This window comes from Mauremys reevesii, linkage group 1, assembly GCF_016161935.1.
Source record: "Mauremys reevesii isolate NIE-2019 linkage group 1, ASM1616193v1, whole genome shotgun sequence".
Lineage (NCBI taxonomy): Eukaryota > Metazoa > Chordata > Testudines > Geoemydidae > Mauremys > Mauremys reevesii.
The window spans coordinates 68,570,494-68,596,715 of record NC_052623.1 but is presented as its reverse complement, the minus strand read 5'-3'; the positions used below and the strand labels follow the sequence as shown (position 1 = coordinate 68,596,715).

The following is a 26,222-nucleotide window of genomic DNA, read 5'->3' as shown; positions in this document are numbered from 1 at the left end:
GCACAAGCACTTCAAAATTGTAACAGGGATGATTACTAACAAAGTATTCACAAACATACGTCTTTGGACCTTGAGTGAGAAAAGTCCCCCGAAAAACCCATGTTTGCAGATGGTAAAGAAATGTTGACACTAAAGGGTCATAATGTGTTCTACAATCCCCTCCCCCCAAATAGAGTAAGGGGTAGTATTACATACTAACTTATCAGATTGAAAGATAAGGATGATGACTTGCTGAATGGTAAGATTAAGAGTTTGTTAGTGATAATTTAATAATTTAGAATTATGACTAGTGAATGAGTTTAGATACAGTAACACTTGGCCCACATCCTTGCTGGCATGAGTGTGGTTTTGCCAATTCTTCTCCTTTCATATAGGTTTGCTGATTTGCTTAAGATGATGTTATTGCTGACAGGACAAAGTTGCTGGAAGTTTTGTGGTAAACAAATGCACAAACCTGTGACAAGAAGTCCTTTTTTAATGGGAAAAGCCAGGAACAGCATGACATGGAACAGAATGACAGGAAAATTGTTTAAACAGCAAAAATTGAATAAATGGATGCTTGTGCCTATGTATTGTAAGGGTTCCATAAAAAATGCTTACCGTGTTTGAAGCGGATTGGAGAAAGGTAAAGAAATGTGTAGTGAGGACCCAAGTGAACAAGGCCTCAAATTAGAGAAACAATGGACCAGAACTTGAAGGAATAGGACTGAAGGACCAGACCAGGGTTCAGAAGCAGGGATGACCATCATGAAGTATAGGAGAATTTCCCAGTGCTCCAGAATGTGGTAATTTGGGCCCCCCTACCAATTCCATCTTATCTGTTTATCGTTTCACATAAATATATGTTCAGACATTATAAGTGGCAATAATTCTGTCTGAAATTGTATAAATAAAGGCAAAAATTGATTAAGCCTAAATTGGGTGGACTTGTGATTCAGTTTCCCACCTTACGTTCTCAACCGTTCACTTCTGATTCATTTGGGAAAGAGCCACCTACTGAATCACAAAACATAGTGGTTTATTCTGGTGTATTAGCTGATCAGCCTTGAAAAACAACTCTTTAGGGGGGAAAGATAATTGCTTTAAAGCATTTTTGGATGGACATAGTGCTCCAAATTGTTTGCAGCTTTTCTCTCCATATAATGGTTATAGAGTTAAACATTAGTGAGGTTGAATCAGTGGAGTAATGACAACGAGCAAGGAATGAAAATGTTAAACTGACAAATAAAGAGGTCAATTACTGAAACAGATGAGAAGACAGAGGGCAAATTCTAATAGCAAGATGTAGCTGGTACAATTATTAGAGCAGTGTTCAGAATCAGAATGCTACAGCAACTATAATGAAAACCAGAGGACACAGAAGACAGCAAGAAAACAGAAGGAAAGTAGAAAATAACTGGAGGATATAAGGAAAGGAGGAAAAGAATGAGTGAACCAATGCAATGTCTTTGAAAAATGGCTTGTTGTTGGAGACAGAAACATGGAGTATATTGTTTTACTTAAGCAGTGATTAAGTGTTGAAGCGAACAGCTATTCCCATGCAGTCCTACCCACTGTATCAGAAATCAGAGTCCCAGTCATTCCCCAGACAGGCAGATGTAGCGCCCATTGACTGCAGTCTGGTTTGGATGTGTATGTCTGTGGAATGAGGAGCCCTTAAACTCCTTTTTAAATTAATCTCTTCATTAACGTTTATATTAGAGTCAGAGGAAGCATGAGTTTCTGACATGTAACCCACATCCTCCATTTACAAAGCTTCTAGAATACTCCCTGCTTTTTACTCCTGTGGGACCCACCCCTTCATCCTTGTTCATCTCCCCTGGTTGTTTAAGTAAGAGAAGTGAACGGAAAATGAGCAAGGAAAAATTAAGATTGAGTATGAGGAAAAGAATTTTACCATCACGGGTAATGTTCTCTCCTATGCAGCCTTTTGCATCTCGGGAAGGAAACCCTATGAGTTTCAGCAGATAGAATTACTTCTGCATTACTCCAGTGTTTGCCCCTGCCTTGTCATAGTGAAAATGGGCAAGCCCCTTAAATCAGTAGATTTCCCAAGGACATCTGTGCTTCCTTCCCCCGCCCCCCCCCCCCCCATAGCACAGCTCCAGCAGAAATCATACTGCCATTGGCTGACTTCCCCTTACAGCTACAGAGGGTAGTTAAGTGTGTTAATGCTGTTTAAAGCTCCATTAACTCCAGTTCAGATATCCAACTGCAGCGCTGCAGGGTCAGAAGAGGGTCATGCTGCAGGGAGTGTGGCTGAGATCCTTAGAGGTATATAGGCACCTTATTCCAATTGATTTCATATACCTAAATACCTTTTGAGGATCTGGGTCCAGATGCATTCCAGCTCCAGCCCCTGCCTCTGTTCCTAATAACCACAGAGGCTTGACCTCACAGACCTCTGTGGACAAGCAGCACAGGATCCAGGAAGCAGGGGAGCATGCTGCAGAACCAGCCCTATTCCTCTCTAAAAATAATTTTAAAAAAAGAAAAGAGAAGAAAGAAACTTCAAAAATGCACTGGATATGAGAACCATTTGCCACTTATCCCATCTCTGAACTAAGTGTAGTTGTTATTGTACCGGATGCAGGACATGTGTCATGTCAAGCATAAGGACATGAACTGAGTCATCAGGAGGCATCACCAGAAGTCCCATGATTTCATTCAGGTTAGAATAAGAAGGGCAGAGCGCAACTGAAGGGCTAGAGTATGGAGACAAATCGTGTCCAGTTGTATAATACCATCTAATATCAAATGCTCCATAGTTTCAGTGAGTACTCCACTGGTTATATAAAATGTGAAGCATTAGCCATATACTGGCAGTGTACCTGCAGCTGACATTTCAGACACATGTGGCACGACTGCTCTAGAATCTCGGCCAGATCCTTAGCAGGTATAAATTGGCCTATTTCCATACAAGTCAATAGAATTAGGCCATCTTATACAAGCTGAGGATCTGGCTCTTCTGGGACCTGCTAATGAGACAAATCATTCAGATTTGTACATTTTCCTGTACAGATCAACATTTTTTTGCTTTACTTGAGATAGACAGCAAGTGTGTATCAACAAAAGTTGATGTCTCCTGTACTTTGTACTGATCGCTACTACTTGGTTTTTAGCAAAGTGTGGCAGATTCTTCTAACAGAAAATGTGCTAATACGAAACATTGGGAAATTAACCACTATCCTAATCTAGTCTCCTTTGGAAAAACTCCCAGTTTATTCCCAGTTGGATTGGGCCTGTACTGATTATATTGTTGAATCAGATCCTGCAACATACTAAACAACACTTGTGGGGCACTGAACACTTTCAATTCTCATTGAAGTCAATGGGAACCATCAGGATCAACACCTGATAGGACTGGGCCAAAACATGCACTAGTTTTTTAACAAAGTAACAGCAGTCATTGGAAACGTCACAATAAATATAATTTAACAATAGCAAAAATCTAATTGACAACTTCCTTTCACCAAGAATATTGTCCTGGTGTAAGTCCACAAAGGAACGGTGAAAGCTAGGGAAAAATAGGAAAGACCATTTTCTAATAGCCTAATAAAAGTGAAAAATATGAATATATTGTTAAAGTCAAACTTCCTTCCCCAGTTATGGCTCAGATCCAGCTCCCATCAAACGCAGCTGGTGTAAATCTGCATAGCTCCATTGTCTTTAATGGTGCAAGTCCTGTTTACACGTGTAAAGGGTATGGCCCATTAGTTACACAGGAAAGGCTCAATAAAATCAGTGTATATTAGCTAGAAATGCAGTCTCGGAAAGTTCCTTTGAATAAAGACATCAAAGCATATGTCATATCACAAACCGATTAATGCAGCCATGTGACACCCAACTAAGAGGTCAATTGTGACTTTGCCATAAGCCTGGTGTATTGCTGCACTGCTCCAGGACAGGAAGCAGTATTGAACTCAGTCAAAAATCTACCTCTCAGTTTCCACCTGCTCTGGGAGGGACATACTCTGCATCATCCCTTTACCTGGGGCAGCAAACACCCCTGGCATACTGGAGCAGCTAAAGCAGCCAGTGCATTGTGAAGGAAGAGTCAAGACTCCTTCCCTTCCCATCCACATATATGGCAGGTGGAAACAAAAAACCCACAGGTGCTGCTTTCTCCTCCATGCTGCTATTTATGGGTAGATGACACAGGGGCGTAAGGAGCCTTGTCCCCCATTATTCTCTGGCATGGTCTACAGGATGGGTTGCAGTCTGGCCCTTAGAGTATTTTCCCCATTTTGTTGCCAATATAAAATTATTTTCTCTGTCCAAGCTTTGTTTGAGAAGCCTTTCATCCACTCTAGATGTACTCAAGGTGGGGAGGCTTCCACTTTCAAACCGTTGGACTTTTCCCTAACAACCCAGACATCAATATCCATTCCCCAGTGTTTGCTGGCCGATTTAATTCATCTATCAATTCCAATATTGAACAATCTTTTTGAGAGATCTTTGTATTCAGAACTGTTGAAAGATCTTTCCATGTATTTATTGCTTTATTACTTTTGTAATTTGTGGCAAGGAAAGATTAAAGAGGGACAGATTAGGTTTTGGTTGGCAGCCTCTCCAGCATTTATATGGTTAACTAAACCAGTTTTACCTACATACCCTGGTGTTCAATGAAACTGGTTTAAGATTTTGTTCAATAAAAAATTGTAAATTGAATGAGTTGGATGTATTCCTGGTGTTCTGTCATATTACTTCAATTTACTGGTTTAATTTAAAGAAGAGAATACTCCAAACACTTCTATACTTTATACAACAACTTTTTAAAGCCTGGGATATGCCAACAGCTAAGTCTTAAAAAAAAGCTTCCAGAAGGGAACATTTAAAGAGAATGACTAAAAGAGAAGGAAGAGGGAACAGAGCAGATTGGAAAAAGGAACGTGGTTAGATGGTGTAAATAGAGATAATTGGGAATTTTTTGATCAAAAATGCCTATTTATTGAAACCAACACAATACACAACTGTACTTTTTAAAATAGTTTCAAAAAAGGCTTCATAGTGTCTCAATGTCCTATTTCAGCATTTTTTAAAATGAAAAATTCTCATTTTCAGACTGAGACAACTTTTCATTTTGAAATTTAAGTTAATTTCTAGAAAAAGTGTTCGAAAATTGTAAATGGTCAAAATCAAACGCAGCATTTCAAAATTATTGAAACAAAATGTTTTGATAGACCTGATTTGAATTTTTTTTTCAGATTTGCAGTTTGCAAAAAGGTTCAAGATTCTAACCTTTCATCCTGATACAGGATGAGAAAATATTTCAGAATTGCAAATTCTTGCAGGATTGGGAAACTGTTTCCTGCTCTAGGCATAAGGGAGGGCAGAGCAGCATGGTTTAGTGGATCAAATGCTGGATTACCTGGTAGGGGTTCCTAAATTCTACTCTCATCTTTGATATGTGCTTTGTTATGGTCTTTTAATTGATCTGCGTTCCCCTTTTCCCCATCTGTAAAGGTGGCTAATAATATCTACCTATTCTTCTTATAAGTTGTTATTTGTAGAAAGAACATAAGAATGGCCATACTGCGTCAGACCATCTAGCCCAGTATGCTGTCTTCCAACAGTGGCCAATGCCAGGTGCCCCAGAGAGAATGAACAGAACAGGTAACCATCAAGTGGTCCATCCCCTGTCTCATATTCCCACCTCCTGGCAAACAGAGGCTAGGGACACCATCCCTGCCCATCCTGGCTAATAGCCATTGATGGACCTATCCTCAAGGAACTGATCTACTTCTTTTTTGAACCCTGTTATAGGCCTTGTCTACACTGGCAAATTTCTGGGCAGTAAAGCAGCTTTCTGCATTGTAACTCCCGAGGTGTACACACCGCCGAGCCACTTAGTGCACAGAAACTGCTCAGTTGCAGTGCTGTAAAAAAAACACCCCGACAAGAGGCATACAGCTTTCTGCACCAGGGCTACAGCACTGCGGTGCCAGTGTAGAGACCCGGACAATTACAGTGCTGCAATTGGCCTCCGGGAGGTGTCCCACAATGCCTGTTCTCGCCTCTCTGGTCATCGGTTTGAACTGTACTGCCCTGCCCTCAGGTGACCAACCATCATTCCCGCCCTGTAAATTCCTTTGGAATTTTGAAAGTCCCCTTTCTGTTTGCTCCATGATGAATGCAGTGGTCTCAATGCATCATTCCAGATGACCATGCCTTCTCCACATTCCAGGCGATCCCCCACTTGTAGCAATGCCGAGCTGCTGGACCCCATCAGCATTTAGGGAGAAGAGGCTGTGCAGTCCCAGCTGCGCTCCAGCCATAGGAATTATGATACCTATGGACAGATTTCACGATGATAGAAAGGGGACATGACCGGGACACATTGCAGTGCAGGGTCACAGCGACGGAGCTGTGGAATGCCTACCACAAGGCTCGGGAGGCAAACTGCCACTCCAGTGCTACACCCACGAGCTGCGGTTCTACAAAGAGCTGGACGTGATACTTGATGGTGACCCCACCTCCACTGCGAAGGCCCTTGTGGATACTTCGGTGGCTCGCGTGCCAGTCAAGAGTGGACTGAGCCAGGAGGAGGAAATCTTGGACAAGGACATGGAGAGGGACCCAGAGGCAGAGGACAACTCAGAGGTGAGAAATGCATGCAGCCAGAAGCTCTTCTCTACCCTGGAGGAGGCTAGCCAGCCACAGCAGTCAGAGCTTGGTGAAGCGCAAACAGGAGAGAAGGTCCCTGGTAAGTGGCTTTGATTTTGGGAACCACTTAAGTGAGTTGTTGGGGGCAGGAGGGTTGCAGAAAGCAGGCTTGTGTCTGTATGATGCACGTACCACCACATGCCTAGTCTGAGCAGCGGAACTGGGTGTTGATTGACTCCCTCACTTCATGGGAATCTGCCTCAAAAATCTCAACAAAAATCTCATGGAGATACTGGCAATCCACTGTTGCAGGTTCTTTGGCAGAGCTGTTTTGTTTCTTGCCCCATTAAGGGTAACTTTCCCACAACACTCTTCCATCATTGGGGGGGAGGGGAACCATTGCTGCACACAGGTGAGCCGCGTAAGGGCCGGGGCGGAAGCTGCAGTCTTGGAGAAGACCCTACCTTGATTCCCTGCTCACCATCAGCAGCGAGATATCTTCCATTATGATTATCAGGCCCCCCCTACAATGCTGGCTCTCCCCAAGAGCCACATACCCAGTGTACAGTATGATCCTGGAACACCGATTTCCCCTGCCACTGTTGTTACTCACCATTTTGGGGGACTTGTGGCTCATGTATGCTTGCCTGGGGTCAGTCAGTTGCTGATAGGTATGTGACTAGTGGCTGGGTTTTAAAGCACTGAATCAGTGGTCTGTGTGTTGCAAACAATACTGTTTCTGTAAAATGTTTTATTTTAGCTTCACAGATAGGACCTTGGGAACCCAGCCTCCCTCTTTGTTATCGCCGGCTGAACGACTGTGCAGAATTTGAAAGCGGCCATGAAAAACTAAAGAGGACTTTCTGCATGATGTCATGATGCGCTCTGCGGCCAAAAAACAAGAATTGAAAGAGTGGAGGGACAGGGAGAACGCAGTGCACCAGAACGAAGCCATGGTGCGGCTCTTAAACATTATGGAGCACCAAGCAGACACACTCCAGGCACCACTGACACTGCAAACCGAGCAGCTCCACACCTGTCCTCTCCTGCAGCCACTGTCACAAAACTCTTTCCCAGACACTGCCAACAGACTCTTATCAACCTCCTGGCTCCAGTCTGTACCCGATGCATTCCACTCCTGCCCTGTCACAGTCCAACCCTGTAGATTCCCAGGACCCATCCCTCTCCAGTTTAGCTCTGCTGAAGAACAGAATCCACTGCACTGTACTCCAAAGGACAAGGTTACATATGATACCTGGACATACACAAATCTTTAACCGTCCAGGGACCCCACCTCCTCCTGGGACCCTCCCTTCCTCCACCCCCTATAGTGCTGATGGGGTTTTTTGTTTGTCTCTCTCCTCCAGTTGTTGTTTTAGTTTGAAATCAATCTTTATTCCATTAATTGAAAGCAAACAGTGCCCTGCAAAGCAACAGTCAATTTTCTTAAACCTCCACAGTGCATCATCTGCACCAATCACAATCACCTCCTAGCATTATAAACATTGCACTCCCAAGCTTAGCAACAAATATTAGTGGCTTTCAGCTTCAAATTGCTGCCTCAAGGCATCCCTGATACTTATGGCCCCACGCTGCACCCCTCTAATAGCCCTGGTCTCTGGCTGTTCAAATTCAGCCTCCAGGCACTGAGCCTTAGCGGTCCAGCTCTGAGTGAAGCTTTCACCCTTCCCTTCACAAATATTATGGAGTGTACAGCACGCGGCTATAAGCACAGGAATATTGTCATCAGCCAGGTCCAGACTCTCATATAGGCAGCACCAGCAGGCCTTTAAACAGCCAAAAGCACACTCAACAGTAATTCTGCACTTGCTCAGCATGTTGTTGAACCATTCCTTGCTGCTGTCAAGGTTCCCCAGGTATGGCTTCATTAGCCATGGCATTAAGGGGTAGGCAGGGTCTCCCAGAATCACAATGGGCATTTTGACTTCCCCTACGGTGATCTTCTGGTCCAGGAAAAAAGTCCCTGCTTGCAGCTTCCTGAACAGGCCAGTGTTCCGAAAGATGTGTGCGTCATGCACTTTTCCGGACCAGCCTGCGCTAATGTCCGTGAAATGCCCACAGTGATCCACAAGCACCTGGAAAACCATAGAGAAATACCCCTTCTGATTAATTTACTCATGGCTAGGTGGTTTGGTGCCAGAATTGGAATATGTGTGTCATCTATTTCCCCTCCGCAGTTAGGGAAGCCCATTTGTGCAAAGCCTTCCACAATGTCACGCACGTTGCTCAGAGACATGGTGTTTTGGAGCAGGATGCAATTAATGGCACTGCACACTTCCATCAACATGAGTCCAACGGTCTACTTTCCCACTCCAAACTGGTTAGCGACCGATTGATAGCAGTCTGAAGTAGCCAGCTTCCACAGTGCAATCGCCACACGCTTCTCCAATGACAGGGTAGCTCTCATTCTTGTGGCCTTGCACGGCAGGGCTAGGGTGAGCTCATCACACAGTCCCATGAATGTGTCTTTCCTCATCTGAAAGTTCTGCAGCCACTGATCATCATCCCAGACGTGCATCACAATGTGATCCCACCACTCAGTCCTTGTTTCCTGAGCCCAAAAGTGGCATTCCACTGTGGTCAGCACCTCCATGAATGCCACAAGCAATCTCATGTCGTAACTACTACGTGTGGCAAGATCAATGTCAAACTCCTCTTGCCTTTGTAGTTTAAGGAATAACTCCACTGCCACTCATAACGTGTTGGTCAGAGCGAGCAGCATATTGGTCAACAGTGCGGGATTCATTCCTGCAGACCGAAGAGGCAGAGTGCGTAGTACACAAACCGTTGAAAGATGGCGCCAAATGCAGACGGAAGCACAGGGATTGCTGCGATGCAAAGCAATTCATCATGAGGCATTGGGACAGGATCTAGGATGCCCCGTGGCCCCATCCAGTCTCCCACAACTTTTAGTGGCAGAAGAGGAAGAGATGCTCTGTGGGATAGCTGCCCAGAGTGCACCGCTCTGAATACCAGTGCAAGTGCTGCAAGGGTGAACACGCTATTGAGCAGGAAGCTGACAGTATGAACACACAACAGCGGTTTCCCTTCAGTGCTCTCTGAGTGGCAATGTAACTGCCGGCGATGCCAGTGTAGACATACCCATGGTCTTGGCCTTCACAACATTCTCTGGCAAGGAGTTCCACAGGTTGACTTAGTGTTGTGTGAAAAAATCCTTCCTTTTGTTTATTTTAAATCTGCTGCCTATTAATTTCATTTGGTGTCCCCTTGTGTTATGAGAAGGTGTAAATAACACTTCCTTATTTACTTTCTCCACACCAGTCATGATTTTACAAACTTCTATCATATCCCTCCCTGCTCGTCTCTTTTCCAGGATGAAAAGTCCCAGTCTTATTAATCTCTCCTCATATCGCAGCCATTCCATACCCCTCATCATTTTTGTTGCCCTTTTCTGAACCTTTTCCAATTCCAATATATCTTTTTTGAGATGGGGTGACTAGATATCCTGATTTTATAGGGACAGTCCAGATTTTGGGGTCTTTTTCTTATATGGGCTCCTATTACCCTCCCCCACCTCCCCTGTCCCTGTCCCGATTTTTCACACTTGCTGTCTGGTCACCCTAGCACCCAGTATTCAAGATGTGGGTGTACCATGGATTTATATAGAGGCAATATGATATTTTCTGTCTTATTATCTATCCCTTTCTTAATGTAACTCTTCTGCCAGGTGGAGCCAGCAGCAACCAGGACCGGGTTCAATATCCAGGGGTTCCCTTCCATTGATAGAACACAGAATCAACTCGAGCCCCACCTAGTAACCTGGGAAATTTACACACCACCCATGGGCACCTCTGAGAGGCAATAATCCCCACTCACAAGCTCAGAGTCACAGTGTAGAAAAGAAACTTTTAATTAAAAGAGGGAAGTAACTCAGCGTTAATTTGGGAAAACACCGCAAACAGGCTTCATAAAGAGCAAAAGACCCACCCACAAGTAGGTTGGGCAGTGCTCTTTTCCCCTCAGGTTCTTAAATCCAGCAACCCAAAAGTCCCTTTCATGTGTCCAACCCTTCTATGTACCCCTCACAGTTGCTGTCCTTGGTCAGTGCAGACCCAGAGTTCAGAGGTGCTTCTGCAGACTTCACCTTCCCCACCGGGGTAAAGAGGTACCTTACTCACTCCACTGTTCAGGCACTTGCTCGCCGCCCTCTCTGCTGGCACCCTGCTTGCCACTCACACTGGCTGCCAGCTCACTGTGCCTCTCCACCAGCCACCCTGCTGGCCACCCATCACGCCTCTCCCCCACACCAGCCACTCAATCACCAGCTGACTATCAGTTGCCTTTTGCTGCCACCTGCCTTTCTGCTTTGACCGCTGCACATCATCTCAAGTGATTTCAGCACTCAGTGATTTTTAGCTCTTAGCAGGAAGGGCAGAGACACAGTCCTACCACAACTTGTCCTGCTTTCCTGTATTCCTACAGTTATTACAACATTGGTAACTATATTTTACTACTCCTGCATTCAGTACTTAGGTGATTTATACCCAACACCAGCCAAGGTTGATCACTTTTTGCTAAATATGTAAGCAGAAGAGGAGCAAACTGTATTTACATAAACACACCCAAGTCTCTACCCCTCCCAGCTAGCTGTCAGGGAAGCATTCATTCAGACCCTGCTTACATTGATTCCCAACATTCTGTTCACTTTTTTCACTGCCGCTGCACATTGAGTGGATGTTTTCAGAAATATCCACAATGACTCCAAGATCTATTTCTTGAGTGGTAACAGCTAATTTAGACCCCATGATTGTATATGTATCGTTGGAATTATGTTTCCCAATGAGCATTATTTTGCATTTATCAACATTGAATGTCTGTCATTTTGTTGCCCAGTCACCAGGTTTTGAGAGATCTTTTTGTAGCTCTTTGCAGTCTGCCTGGGACTTAACTATCTTGAGTAGTTTTGTATCATCTGCAAATTTTGCCACCTCACTGCTTACCCCCTTTTCCAGATCATTTATGAATTTGTTGACTAGGACTGAGCCCAGTACAGACCCCTAGGGGACACCATTATTTACCTCTCTTCGTTCTGAAAACTGACTATTTATTCCTACCCTTTGTTTCTTATCTTTTAACTAGTTACCAGTCCATGAGAGAACCTTCCCTCTTATCCCATGACAGCTTACTTTGCTTAAGAGCCTTTGGTGAGGCACCTTGTCAAAGGCTTTCTGAAAGCCTAAGTACACTATATCCACTGCATCCCCCTTCTCCACATGCTTGATGACACCCTCAAAGAATTCCAGTAGATTGGTGAGGCATGATTTCCCTTTACAAAAAACATGTTGACTCTTCCCCAACAAATTATCTTCATCTATATGTCTGACAATTTTGTTCTTTATTATAGTTTCAATCAGTTTGCCCAGACTGAAGTCAGGCTTACTGGCCTGTAATTACCGGGATCGCCTCTGGAGCCCTTTTTAAAAATTGGTGTCACATTAGCTATCCTCCAGTCATTTGGTACAGAAGCTGATTTAAATGTTAGGCTACAAACTAGAATTAGTAGTTCTGCAATTTCACATTTGAGTTCCTTGGGTGAATATCATCTGGTCCTGGTGACTTACTGCTGTTTGGTTTACCAATTTGTTCCAAAACTTCCTCTAATGACACCTCAATCTGGGACAGTTCCTCAGATTTGTCACCTCAAAAAAATGGCTCAGGTTTGGGAATCTCCCTCACATCTTCAGCCATGAAGACTGATGCAAAGAATGTATTTAGTTTCTCCACAATGGCCTTATCATCCTTGAGTGCTCCTTTAGCATCTTGACCATCCATTGGCCCCACTGGTTGTTTAGAAGGCTTCCTGTAGGGTGACCAGATGTCCCCATTTTATAGGGACAGTCCCAATATTTGGGGTTATTTTTTATATGGGCTCCTATTACTCCCCATCCCCTGTCCTGATTTTTCACACTTGCTATCTGGTCACCCTAGCTTCCTGCTTCTGATGTACTTAAAAAAAAATGCTATTACTTTTTGAGTCTTTGGCTAGCTGTTCTTCAGATTCTTTTTTTGACTTTCCTAGTTATATTTTTATACTTCATTTGCCAGAGTTTATGCTCCTTTCTATTTTCCTCACTAGCATTTAATTTCCACTTTTTAAAGGCTGCCTTTTTTGCTTCTGACTGCTTCTTTTACTTTGATGTTTAGTCACAGTGGCTCATTTTGGTTCTCTATGTTTTTTAATTTGGGGTATACATTTAAGTTGAGCCTCTGTTGTGATGTCTTTAAAAAGTGTCCATGCAGCTTGAAGGGATTTCACTTTTTGCACTGTACCTTTTAATTTCTGTTTAACTAACCTCCTCATTTTTGTGTAGTCCCCGTTTCTGAAATTAAATACTACATTGTTGGGCTGCTGCAGTGTTTTCCATGCCACAGGGATGTTAAATTTAATTATATCATGGTCACTATTACCAAGCAGTCCAGCTATATGCACCTCTTGGACCAGATCCTGTGCTCCACGTAGGACTAAATCAAGAGTTGCCGCTCCTCTTGTGGGTTCCAGGACTAGCTGCTCCAAGAAGCAGTCATATGAGGTGTCAAGAAACTATATCTCTGCATCCCGTCCTGAGGTGACATGTACCCAATCAATATGGGGAAAGCTGAAATCCCGCATTATTATTGATTTTTTTTATTTCAATAGCCTCTCTAGTCTCCCTGAGCATTTCACAGTCACTATCACCATCCTGGTCAGGTGGGTCGGTAATATATCCCTACTGCCATATTCTTATTATTAGAGCATGGAATTACTATCCAGCATGGAATTACTCTCCAAAGACAATAGTATGTTAGGCTCTTACCTACCTACCTAACAGGGAAATTAATTAATGTTTGTGAAGCATTTGGAAAAAATACCACAAAAGTACTTAGTGCTACTATTTTTTACCTGTGAATTATGAAATATCCCATCAGTCCAGAAATCCTCATAGACTCATAGACTAAGGTCAGGAGGGACCATTATGATCATCTAGTCTGACCTCCTGCACAATGCAGGCCACAGAATCTCACCCATCCACTTCTATAACAAACCCCTAACCTATGTCTGAGTTATTGAAGTCCTCAAATTGTGGTTTGAAGACCTCAAGCTGCAGAGAATCCTCCAGCAAGTGACCCGTGCCCCATGCTGTAGATGAAGGCGAAAAACCTCCAGGGCCTCTGCCAATCTGCCCTGGAGGAAAATTCCTTCTCGACCCCAAATATAGCGATCAGTTAAACCCTGAGCATGTGGGCAAGACTCACCAGCCAGCACCCAGGAAAGAATTCTCTGTAGTAACTCAGATCCCCATCCCATCTAACATCCCATCACAGACCACTGGGAATGCTTACTTGCTGATAATCAAAGATCAATTGCCAAATTAATTGCCAAAATTAAGCTATCCCATCATACCATCCCCTCCATAAATTTATCAAGCTTAGTCTTAAAGCCAGATATGTCTTTTTCCCCCACTACTCCCCTTGGAAGGCTGTTCCAGAACTTCACTCCTCTAATGGTTAGAAACCTTCATCTAATTTCAAGTCTAAATGTCCTAGTGTCCAGTTTATATCCATTTGTTCTTGTGTCCACATTGGTACTAAACTTAAATAATTCCTCTCCCTCCCTAATATTAATCCCTCTAATATATTTATAAAGAGCAAGCATATCCCCCCTCAACCTTCTTTTGGTTAGGCTAAACAAGCCAAGCTTTTTGAGTCTCCTTTCATAAGACAGGTTTTCCATTCCTCGGATCATCCTAGTAGCCCGTCTCTGAAACTATTCCAGTTTGAATTCATCCTTCTTAAACATGGGAGACCAGAACTGCACACAATATTTCAGATGAGGTCTCACCAGTGCCTTGTATAACGGTTCTAACACCTCCTTATCTTTGCTGGAAATACCTCATGACAGCTGTAGTTGCTAACCAGCTTGAAATTCTTAACACATGCACTTTGCGTGGACTGTTTTATTGACACAGGATCATCATTTCACCATGCATAATCACATTTTCATGGCTCATGTCATTCACACCTGTGGCTTCTTCGTAATTCACTCTATCACAAGGTGTACCAGACTACTACAGTCTAATCAAACTTAGCATGTTGGGTTTCCTCGTGGGAACTATTTCATTTCCCATGGCCTTTATGCAGCTGCTGGATGTCCTTCTGATTATTTCCCCTAGCTAGTGACTGGTCAAAGTGTTTGGGCCAAATATTCAGACCTGGGGTAAGCAGGTGGAACTCTGCTGGCTGATGTTGCCCTTGCTTAATTTGGCCCAATAGTCTAAATTATATGACACCTGGGATTATTAACAGTAAGGCAGTAGGTGAGCTGACCAAATCATCGAAGCAATTAAATGTCTTATGCCAGAAGGAAGTATAAAGGGGAATTAGAATGTATTGGGCAAAAAAGCAGCCTATTGCAGTGTGAGCAGTTGATAGGACAGAAACAACCCTATGGCACTTGAAACACAGAGCCTAAATTTATAAATGCAACCCTCGTGTTAAAAAAAAAGCCTACCGTATTATATACTTTGCTACATAGCACCTCCCACACCTCCTAAGCTCAGTTGGGAGTGAGGTGCAGGCATCCAAGTGACAATTTACTCATGATTATGCAAATTAAACTTATTTCAAAAAAAGACACTTACTTTTGATACACAGTAGCTGTTGATTATTTTAAATGTCAGTATGGCTGCAAGAGGACATAAGGATGGCCTCATAGTGGAAGCATAGGCCGAAGAGGAGGAGATCTGGGTTGCATTTCCAGAGCTGATAGGGCCTTCCTGTGTGACTTGGCTCAAGTCACAGGACTCTTTCTGTGGCTCAGTTTCCTCCCCTGTAAAATAGGGTTAATGACATTTATCTACCTGGCCGGGGTGCTCTGAGACTTTGCTCCTTAATGTTGGTACAGTGCTTTGAGAGCCTCTGTGGGAAGGCACTGCAGAAGTGCAAAGTGTTGCTTTTTTATTTTATACGTATCTATTTGTATATTTCATAAAGCTCCAAAGGCTTATCTCCATTATAGATTAATGGACCGCTGCATGTTTTGCTTGCAACTTGAAGCGGTATTTGAATTAGGATGGAAACACTGAGAACACACAAAATCTTCCGTCGGCCCTCCTGGCATTTACAATGTCCATATTGACTCTATGTTAAAATGCTGTGTTTATCTCGTTGGCTAAAACCATGTAAAATTTCAGCTCAGGGAACAGAGTTTATAATAACAGAGCTCTTGCAAACACTGAACTAAAGTGCATCTCCCATCCTCTCCCAGCTGTTTTGAGGTGTTTTGCACCCCAGGAAGCTCTAGGAGGATCTAGCCCTGCACTCAGGATACTACGGGCACTACAGTTATGACTGGGCGCTGCAAAAGATCTAGTCCAGTGGTTCCCAAACTTGTTGCACTGCTTGTGCAAGGAAAGCCCCTGGAGGGCCGGGCCGGTTTGTTTACCTGCCACGTCCGCAGGTTCGGCCAATCGCGGTTCACTGCTCCAAGCCAATGGGAGCTGTTGGAAGCGGCGTGGGCCGAGGGACGTATTGGCCGCCGCTCCCAGCAGCTACCATTTGCCTGGAGCAGCGAACCACGGCCAGTGGGAGCCGCAGTCAGCCGGACCTGGGAACGGGGCAGGTACACAAACCGGCCCAGCCCACCAGGGGCTTTCCCTGCATAAGCAGCGGAACAAGTTTGGGAACCACTGATCTAGTCCATATGGCCTTCATTTAGAAAATAAATGAATATCCTGATATTTGAGTTGTATGGAGCTTGACGCTGCAGCCCTTTCTCACATTAAGAGTTCCACTTCAGATGAACTGCCTGTTTGATTAAAGGGCTGCAGAACTGGCACCTAGACCAGTTTTAACAGGGGCGGCTCTAGGCACCAGCAAAGCAAGCACCTGCTTGGGGCAGCCCATTTGCAGGGGCGGCATGGGAGCTGTAGTTCCTTGGTTAGCTCCCTGCCTATAGAGCCAGCCCTGGAGCAGGGAAAGAACTACATTTCCCAGCATTCCCTTGGCCACTACCAACTGGGAAGGAAGGAGGGGGACCTCATCGGCAGCGTGCTGTGAGTGCTGTGAATGGTAGGGAGTCCATATTTTAACATTCAAAAAACAGGACACTCCAGGGGGAGGGAAGCCCCACCCTGCCACCATCCACTCCCTCCGACTGCCCCCCACAGAAACCCCAACCCATCCAACTCCCCCCCTCCCTGTCCCCTGATCACCCCCTCCCGGGCCCCCTGCCCCTAACTGCCCCCAGGACCCCACCCCATCGAGCGCCCCTGCTCCTTGTCCCCTGATTTCCCCCTCCTGGGACCCCTGCCCCTAACTGCCCCCAGGAGCCCCTGCCCTAACTGCCCCCAGGAGCCCTATCTAAGCGCCGCTGCTCCTTATCCCCTGATTTCCCCCTCCCAGGACCCCTGCCCCTAACTGGCCCCCAGGACCCCATCCCCTACCTGTCCCCTGACAAACCCCTGGGACGCCTATGCCTATCCAACCACTGCCTGTCCCCTGACTGCCCCGCCCCGAACCTCAGACCCATCCAACCTCCCCTGCTCCTTGTCCCTTGACTGCCCCCAGAACCCCCTACCTCTTCTCCAACCCCCAGCCTCCTTAGCGTGCCACTCAGACCAGTGTGTCTGGCTCCGCGCAGCTCCAGACACGCTGCTGCATACATGCTGCCGTGCTCCCCCGCGGAGCCCACAGCCCTCCCCCCTCACCACACACACCCACACCCACACACCAAGTACCTGCCTTCCAGATTTGAACACCTCAAAATTCAGGAGTGCTTAAGCTCAGTTTGGGCAGCTGTTACTTCATTTCTCCCAAATCAAATATACTGATCCACTGTAACTTGCTGTAGAAAAAGTAGGATAAAATTGAGCAAGAAATGTTTCCCAGTGGTTATTAGGACTGGAATTGCTATTTTCAACAGCCATTGCCTTTTTGTTTGTTTGTTTGTGTATTTGTTTAAAAGGAAGACAGTGATATTGCATTGGCAAATTCCCCATAGAAAGAAAGAGTGGAACAAAAGAATAATAAAGGCACCTCAACTTTTCCTCATTTATGGAGGACAGTCTTATAATATGCATCCAGATATCCTCCAATCACACAAGCTGAAAATTGTTCCACTTTACTGCAGCTCTGTAACCATATGGGAACCAATCCTGTCTGTGTTTTGTGCACATCCAAAATTCCTGCTGAATGTCCCACCCTGGGAGTGAGTTACCAGTGACCCAGGGCTGTGGCAGAAGGAGGGTGCAGGTGTGGGGGGAGAGCCCAGGGCTGGGGTGACAGGAGGTGTGCGAAGGGGCACTGGTGGGGGGAAAGGGGGGAGCCCAGGGCTGGGGCGGCAGCGGGGTGGGGGGAGGGCACTGGTGGGGGGGAAAGGGGGAAGCCCAGCGCTGGGGCGGCAGGGGGTGTGGGTGTGCCGGGGAGAGCCCAGGGCTGGGGCAGCAGGGGGGTGCGGGGGGGAGCCCAGGGCTGGGACGGGGGGCAGCCAAAATTTTTTTTGCTTGGGGCAGCAAAAAACTTAGAGCCGGCCCTGAGTTTTAACTAACACATGTCCATTGGACCGTGTCATTTCACTCTTGGACACTGAAGGCAGCAGCTCCCTAATACTCTGTTTGTAAGTGCTGCTCTCTCACACCCTGCGTCACATCTCTACGGGAGCTCTGGGTACTCAGAGGGCCCTTCCCATCATGGAAATGAAAGCTCAGAGATTTAGACTCACTAAATCGTGGCAGGGTTATAAGTTGACCATCTCAACTCAGGATGGCTAGGGTAGGAGACTTCTGACTGGTGATGCTGAACAGGGGAATCTCCCATCCATACCAATCATGTGCAACAATTAGGGCCAAATTAGAAGGTGGGTGGGCACATACAGGGTCAGAATTTGGTCCTTAGAGCATAAATTTGCAGTTTACTAAACTAGGGGGTCGCACATTTTGTTGCTTCTGTTAGCTGAGTGCATCCCTCCATTCCCTCCCCACAAACTCGCTACCCTCCCATCCCCTGCAACTACCCCCTACCCCTTCCTTCATGCCAGGGACTCTGTATGTCCCCCACTCACCCTGCTGCCCTGCCAGGGCGCCCATTCTGTCCCAGGGCCGCCCAGAGAATTCCGGGGGCCCGGGGTCTTCGGCGGTGGGGGGCCCCCGCTCAGGGGCGGCTCTAGACCCCAGCGCGCCAAGCAGGCGCGTGGGGCGGCCCTTTCCCTGGGGGGCGGCATTTGGCGCCGGTTGAGCTCCCGCAGGCATGCCTGCGGGAGGTCCAGCCGAGCCGCGGGACGAGCGTCCCCTCCGCAGTCATGCCTGCGGCAGGTCCACTCGTCCCGGGCTCCGGTGGACCTGCCGCAGGCATGCCTGCGGGAGCTCAACCGGAGCCACGGGAAGACGGGAAACACTCCAGGGGCCCCGGAAAACACTCGTGGGGGCCCCTGCGGGACGCGGGGCCTGGGGCAAATTGCCCCTCTTGCCCCCCCCTCTGGGCGGCCCTGTTCTGTCCTCCTCCCTTCATCAATAGGTTCTGCCCATTCATGCCTAGAACACGCCCTGACATTTTAGAATTGATCATAGACAGTGTTCCAAAGTTATTGTGTTACTTCCAAACAGAGAACTGCCACCAAGCTGAGCATACACTAAGCCAGCTATCCCAGTTTTATCAGCCAAAAGTCTAATCATGCTACTCTATATGCAGACAATGACTCTGAGTATCATGCAGTTTGATAACTTGAACTTGAAGAAAACTGTGTGGAGTCAAGCTTTCTGTAGCAATATTAATGAACAATGACCTTGCTCTGAAAATATACTGTGTGCGTCTCTTTGTTGCTTCTTTATTATCTTTGCTGCTTTGCATACTGGCTTCAGCAGCCTTTGGAAACTTCTCTGTTCTGCCAGTACAGTTGGCGGGCCAGATATAAAAAGAAAAAGAAAAAAGAAAAAAGCTAGAGCTGCACTTAGAATAAATCCCATCATTTCTCTCACACACACACAAACACACCCATAACAAACTTTGGAACTGTTCTCTAATAGACTTTCCTAGCCATAGAGGATTACCCACACTTATGAGCACTGCTTACTTTATATACCTAGAAAAAACTTTCTGAGGGACAGTTAAGCATGTAAATACCATGCATGTCAATTAATTTTAAATAACACTATTCAAATGCATAGCTATTTAAAAAAAATTGAAAGTGATCTTAGTCACTAAATTTCTGTACCTTGGCTTCCCCAAAGGTAAAATGGGGGTAGTAATACTTCCCTATTTCACTGAGGTTTTGTGAGGACAATTCATGACACTTTGTGACACGCTCAGCTACTACAGAGATGACAACCATAGAAAAGTCTATAAATAAGCATTTAGGTAGATGCTTATCTTTGCACACAGTAAAGTTACCCATGTAAGTGCTTACAGATCTAGGTCAAGAAATAGAAAGTTCAGGTTAAAAACAAATACGTTGAAATTCCTAAAATTAGAGTGTTTTAGTTCAAAACACCTACAGGTCAGACGCTCAGAATGCAGGCAGTTAGACACTGGGCTATATTTTCAGAGCGCCTGCTGCACTTTCAAAATCTCATCTCTGTGCACTTCAACAGCATTATCTTACACAAAGGGATTTAGTCACGGGTATTTTCAGAAAAAGTCATGGGCAGTAAACAAAAATTCACGGCCCGTGACCTGTCCATAACTTTTACTATATACACCTGACTAAAACTTGGGGGGAGCTTTCTAGGGGTGCGGCGGGTTCTGGGGGAGGGCAGCCCAGGTTCTGGGGAGGAGGGGTGGGCAGCAGCGCGTGGCCGAGGACCCCCACTGTTGCTGGGGAAGGAGAGGGGTTGGCAGGGTCAGCAGGATCCCTATCTGGCACACACACCCCCAGCAGAAGTAGAGTTTGGGTGAGGGAGTGGGGAGAAGGTTGGGGCACGGGATGGGGTGAGGTGGCTCCCTAGAAGCAGCGACATCCCCCTTGCTCACTCTGCCTACTGCCTGCGCCCAGAGTGCTGGCTTCACAGCTCCCATTGGCTGGGAACTGCAGCCAATGGGATCTGCGGGGGCAGTGCCTGCAGATGGAGGCAGTGCATAAAGCTGCTGGCCACGCCTCTGCATAGGAGCTGAGCAAGGGGGATGTCTTCGCTTCTGGGGAGTCCCCCAGGTAAGCATCGTGCAGAGCCCACCTCACCCTGTCCCATGCCCCAGCCCCCTGCCCCCACTCACACCCAAATGCTGCTGGGGGAGGGGGCGCAGTGGCCCAAGACTGCCCCAACAGCAGCTGATGCGACTGGCACAGGGGCTGCCTGAGCTGCCCCTGAGCCAGGCATACCGGCTGCTGTAAAAGTCATGGAGGTCACAGAAAGTCACAGCATCCATGACTTCCGTGACCTCCGTGACAAACTCACAGCCTTATTTATAAGTGATAGCAAACAGAGCAAAGCAGATTACCTAGCAAATAAACAAAAAAACTCAAACTGAGCTTAATATACTAAATAGACTGGATATGAATAGTAAATTCTCGCCCTAAGAGATGATACAAGCAGGCTGCAGATTTTTAAGGGGCAAACTGCACTTTCTTTACAGCTTGGAATCCCCCGGTGTTTCATTCACAGGCTAGAAATCCCTTTAGTCTGGGTCCAGCACTTCCCCCAGTTCAGTTTTTGTTCCTCAGGTGTTTCCAGGAGTCTTCTTGTGTGGGGAGTGAAGAACACTAGATGATGTCACTGCCTTCCTTATATAGCTTTTGCATATGGTGGGTCCCAGCTTGGGTCCCAGGCCAGTCTGTGGAAAAATACTGATACCCCAAGATGTAGTCAAGAGACATCTGGTCTCACCACATGTCCTTGTAGAGTCATAGCAGCCATTACTTGGAGGCTGTCTGTAGCATTTTCAGGAAGGTTCACCAGATGGGAGATATACTTCTCCTAAGGCCTGTTGTTTTTTCCTAATGGCCCATTGCCCTGAATAGGCCCTTCCCCATCCACTATCTAGAGTGAAAGCATCTTGTCTAGTGGGCGTTACCCAGGTGTAACTACATTTGAAATACAGATGCATAGTCAATATTCATAACTTCAGATACAAAATGATACGTGCATACAAATGGGATAATCATATTCACCAAATCATAACTTTTCCAATGACATCTCACATGACTTATTTTGCATAAAATACATCATAATTATGTCATAATCATATCATAATAATATCACTGTGAGGAATATGGGGTGCAGTGTCACAATTGTGTTATAGAAAAAGAGATTTCAAATACGCTCCCTCCTCTTTGGAGCCCTCAGGGATGCTCTTTGTCTGTCTCTTAATGTCTCTCTAGGTCAGGGGTCGGCAACCTCTGGCACATGGCTCGCCAGGGTAAGCAGGGTAAGTTTGTTTACCTGCCGCATCGGCAGGTTCAGCCAACCGCCTCCCACTGGCCGCGGTTCACTGTCCCAGGCCAAGTGGGGTAGTGGGAAGCCGCGGCCAGCACATCTCTCGCTCGCACCGCTTCTCGCCACTCCCATTGGCCTGGGACAGCGAACCGCAGCCAGTGGGTGCTGCGATCGGCCGAACCTGCGGACTCAGCAGGTAAACAAACTGGCCCAGCCCGCCAGGGTGCTTACCCTGGCAACCCGTGTGCCAGAAGTTGCCGACTCCTGATCTAGGTACATCTACACTGCAGCTGGGAGCATGCTTCCCAGCTTGGGTAGCAAGACTAACTCAAGTAATAGCAGCATAGCCAGAGGTAGCACAGGCAACAGCTCAGGCTCCTGAGTACAAACCCTCCCAGACCCCCTTGGTACATATTTGGATGGCTAGACCAAGCTGCTGCCAGTGCAGCCCCAGCTACTGCTATTTTTAGCACACTTGCTCGAGCAGAGCTAGTCCGTGTCTGTCTACCAAGCTGGGAAGCGCGTTCCCTGCCACAGTGCAGACATACCCTCTGTGCAGGGCACTTACTGGAGAAGCTGGAGAGCCAGGTCTTGGTGCCTAGGTGTGACCTATCCCAATAAATTAATGTAATCATTGTTCGGCTTTCCTACTTGGGGGCTAGGGTGCACTGTTGTCTTACTCAGCTGAACAGTGAGTCACCCCCTGATTGAGCCACCTGGGGTTTTGCGGTTGGATCTGCAGCAGAGAGTAGGGCCTACGCTTCAGTCAGCAAAGAGGGACAGGCAGTGAGAAGAGAGTTGGTTGCACCCCGGCCTATACTCACTGGTTGGAGTAGTTGGCAGGATACAAGATGGGAAATAAGCTGCACCCTTTCAAGGACTTCATTAACTCTTTGCCTGCCCTGAAGCAAGAGAGACGCCATGAAAGAACAGTGACTGGCCATCACAATTCCTTCTCCAGACTACTCTGGGAGCATAGCCCCTTACTAGGACAGAGTCTAAAGGTTCCTGCTACCCCATTAGGAGGTGTATAGTATGTAGTTCATATTTATGTAAGGAATGTGCTCCAGCAATCTTTGCCACGTGGCTTTTCAGAGAGAGAGAAGAACAAAAGGAAGAACAAAAAGCACGCGTTGTCAGAGATACTGTCATTCGGAACATATTTCTCTTATGCTGTCTCTGAAACGGGAGATAAAACAAAAGATGGTAAAATATTTTGTGTGTGTTTGAATTGAGCCGAACTTGAATTCTGTTGTTTCTCAGCTAAAACACATCATTGACTAATGCAACATAAAGCTCAAAATGCCATCTTTGAAAATAGTTATATAAACACCAGTGATGGGGGGGGGGGGGGGAGTTAACTTCGTAGTAACTTGTCAGACTCAGAAACTCTCTCTCTTTGCCATTTGTAGAATCTCACTCTGCACTTTTGCCACGTACACAGGTTTATACAGTTATTGTATGTGCTTTTTGTCTTTTGTGCTTCTACTCTAAATAGGGATATGCAGATCAGTGAATGTCCACAAATGCTACTGGAATAGCAGCACTTGCATAAGGACTGGATGACTCACACTATACAGAGCCTGCCATCGAATAAGCCTATACCTGTAGTATGTAAGTGCCTCTTAGTCATCCGTTCAAACTCAATACAGCACTACAGTGAAGAGAGAGTGGATCTCATTAATAGGACTGGTCAAAAATTGTCAATGAAATCAAATTTTTAACAAAATGTTGTGTTGAAAACTCTGAAAGTCAGAAAATTCCAACAATAAAAAAAAATGTTTTTAATGAAATATTTTCATCAAAAAATTTTATATATATATATATAAAAATCAAATTTTCGATTTAAAGTGTCAAAAAGTCCAAATGTGGAAAGTGTCTACTAGCACTAATCCTTGCTGTCTGATGGCTGCTTGGTAACCTCTGTGCAATGTGTCGGTGGTTTCGATGCACTGTGTCTCTGTTTCAGATTGTGAATCCTTTGGACAAGGAACTATCTTTGATTTGGCTCTTATTCAGTATCAAGCATGATGTCAGTGCTTATACAACTAATAATAATGACTGTAATCTGCTACTGGCCTGGAGAAAATTCAGTTCCACAGCTTTTATTCTCATTTGGGTGGCAAAAAGCAAGTCAGCTAGGATTTGCAATGGGTTTGTGTGCACACTCTGAGTACACGTGAAGGGCCAGATTACAATTTTTAAAATAAAGCGTTTCTGAATTCTTCTGTCTGTGCTTATAATGCTTTTGGTGTCTGCAAACTCCAGGTCAAGTCCCGGCCTCATTGACATCAATGACAAAACTCCAACTGACTTCAATAGGGCCCAGCTTTCCCCTGGTATCTGCTTTTTTATCCCAGCCATGACATTGGCACACATTATATCTCTGTTAAACAAACTTCTATGTCTGAAAAAATCTTGCTGCAATATCTCTTCTCCCCTGCCCCCCACACACATCAAAGTATTTCACAATATTGGATGAAAATTCATGAATTGTGGAGCAGTACAAAATTTGTGTTACTTTCTAATGTGCCTAGGAAACTTGCATTTGTATTGTAAAATATTCCAATATTTTTGCCTCATTTATGAAAGATAGTCTAACAGTGACAATAGCTGTGTTCATGCACCGAACCATGGAAAATGGAACAGATATTTGTTAAGATAAACATAATATTTTTAATGCTAAAACAAACTGGGGGGGGGGAAGTGGGTCTGCTCTGTAATAATTTACTAACAGTGTATTGTGACCCAGTTAGCAGGATATTTATTGTATAGCTATATTGATAATATCACCAGGGCAGTTAGGAAACAAACAGGAAGGCAGAGGAACGACTCAAGGTAGGACACTACCTCAGCAAACACTTGAGGGTTGTTGTTACAAGACAATGGGAGAGCAAATGACCCTGAGGCTCAAGCTCCCACAGAATTTGACAAACTGGTTTGAGGCATTTAAGCCAGAAGTCCAGAAAACTCAGAATACAAAAGGCCAGCCCCAAACAGTCAAAAATCAGGAGTTAGTCCCCAATAAATTAATGAAGTTGGCTTAAAAATCATGAGACATTTAAAAAACCTCGTAAATGTTGTGGTTTTGTTTGCCTTCTGATTTACCTTTAGGGTGCATTCAGGACATATTTGAAAGCATTTCTCCATAACTATGTGGACAGGAAACGTATTCCTTTTATTTAATGAAATCTGAGATTCTTACCTGACCATATGCCTCCAGAACGGGGACTTTAAGAAAAACACCAAATATCATAAGACTCCCAATAAAAATCTCAAGGGTTAGCAACATTGCCCTGAAGTTACATAGAAGAGTCAGCACTATATCCAGGTGCAGTGAGACTACATCATTAACTCTTGAAATGCCTTGCAGAAGAATTTGGAGCCAAATTAATTTGAGGCAGAACCACAAAATCACAGGAGTTACAGATAGTTCCAGCATTTAATTTGGTCCTTCGCACTGTCTCTCTGTCCATTTGAGTAGAGCACATGCAATTTCCACATCAGCAGGGCATCTTTTCTCAAAAAGAGTATCAGACAGCTTTTGGAAACAAAATTATTGCTTGTGACTGTGACAGATACCATGGTGCTGCTTACAAGGATTTTTCCTATTAAGTTTTAACAAGTGCAAGTGCCACTGTAAATAACTTTTCATATGTGGAGGCTTTGCAAAGAGCAAATAAGGAATAATGCAAGCAATTCTGGAAGAAGTTTAAAGACAGATTAAATCACATCAAATTTAAACTAATACAATGGAAAAAAGGTAGCTGAACTATACAGAATAACTTGCTAGTATATCCTCATCCCTAATCTATAATTTATATGCACATTTATGTTATATTTTTGTAGAAATAATTAGGTGCACTCAGATACAAAATGAAAAATACAAGATTATATCTAAAGCAGCAGAGAAGCATCTGAGGTTAACAATCTGAGTGAGACTCCTATGAAGTTTTCGGTATCCAACAGTCAGTAGGGGATTTTCCTTTCAATTTCCTATGCTTGTGTCTTTTTCCTCCAGAGAGAGTTAACTTTTCATGGACACAAGTAGAGAATTTGGAATTTTTTTAAGTTGCCCTGCATGTTCTCTGTATAAGATGAAATGTGCATGCGCCCAAATTTATGGAAGGATTTTATAATATTGGCTCACAGAGGGATCAAAAATACTAATAAAGAGGCTATGGAGTTTGTGGTGGTATGAGGGGAATCATGCAATCTGAAGAAGCCTAACAA

The 26,222-nt window shown here is 45.2% G+C and overlaps 1 long non-coding RNA gene across 1 annotated transcript; it reads left to right on the top strand.

The window, feature by feature from the left end:
• The first annotated feature begins 16,633 nt into the window (after window positions 1-16,633).
• LOC120397049 lies at window positions 16,634-23,782 on the top strand. The gene is made up of 2 exons (XR_005593640.1): window positions 16,634-16,695; window positions 23,488-23,782. It is a non-coding gene; the product is annotated as an uncharacterized LOC120397049 (long non-coding RNA).
• Window positions 23,783-26,222: the final 2,440 nt, after the last annotated feature.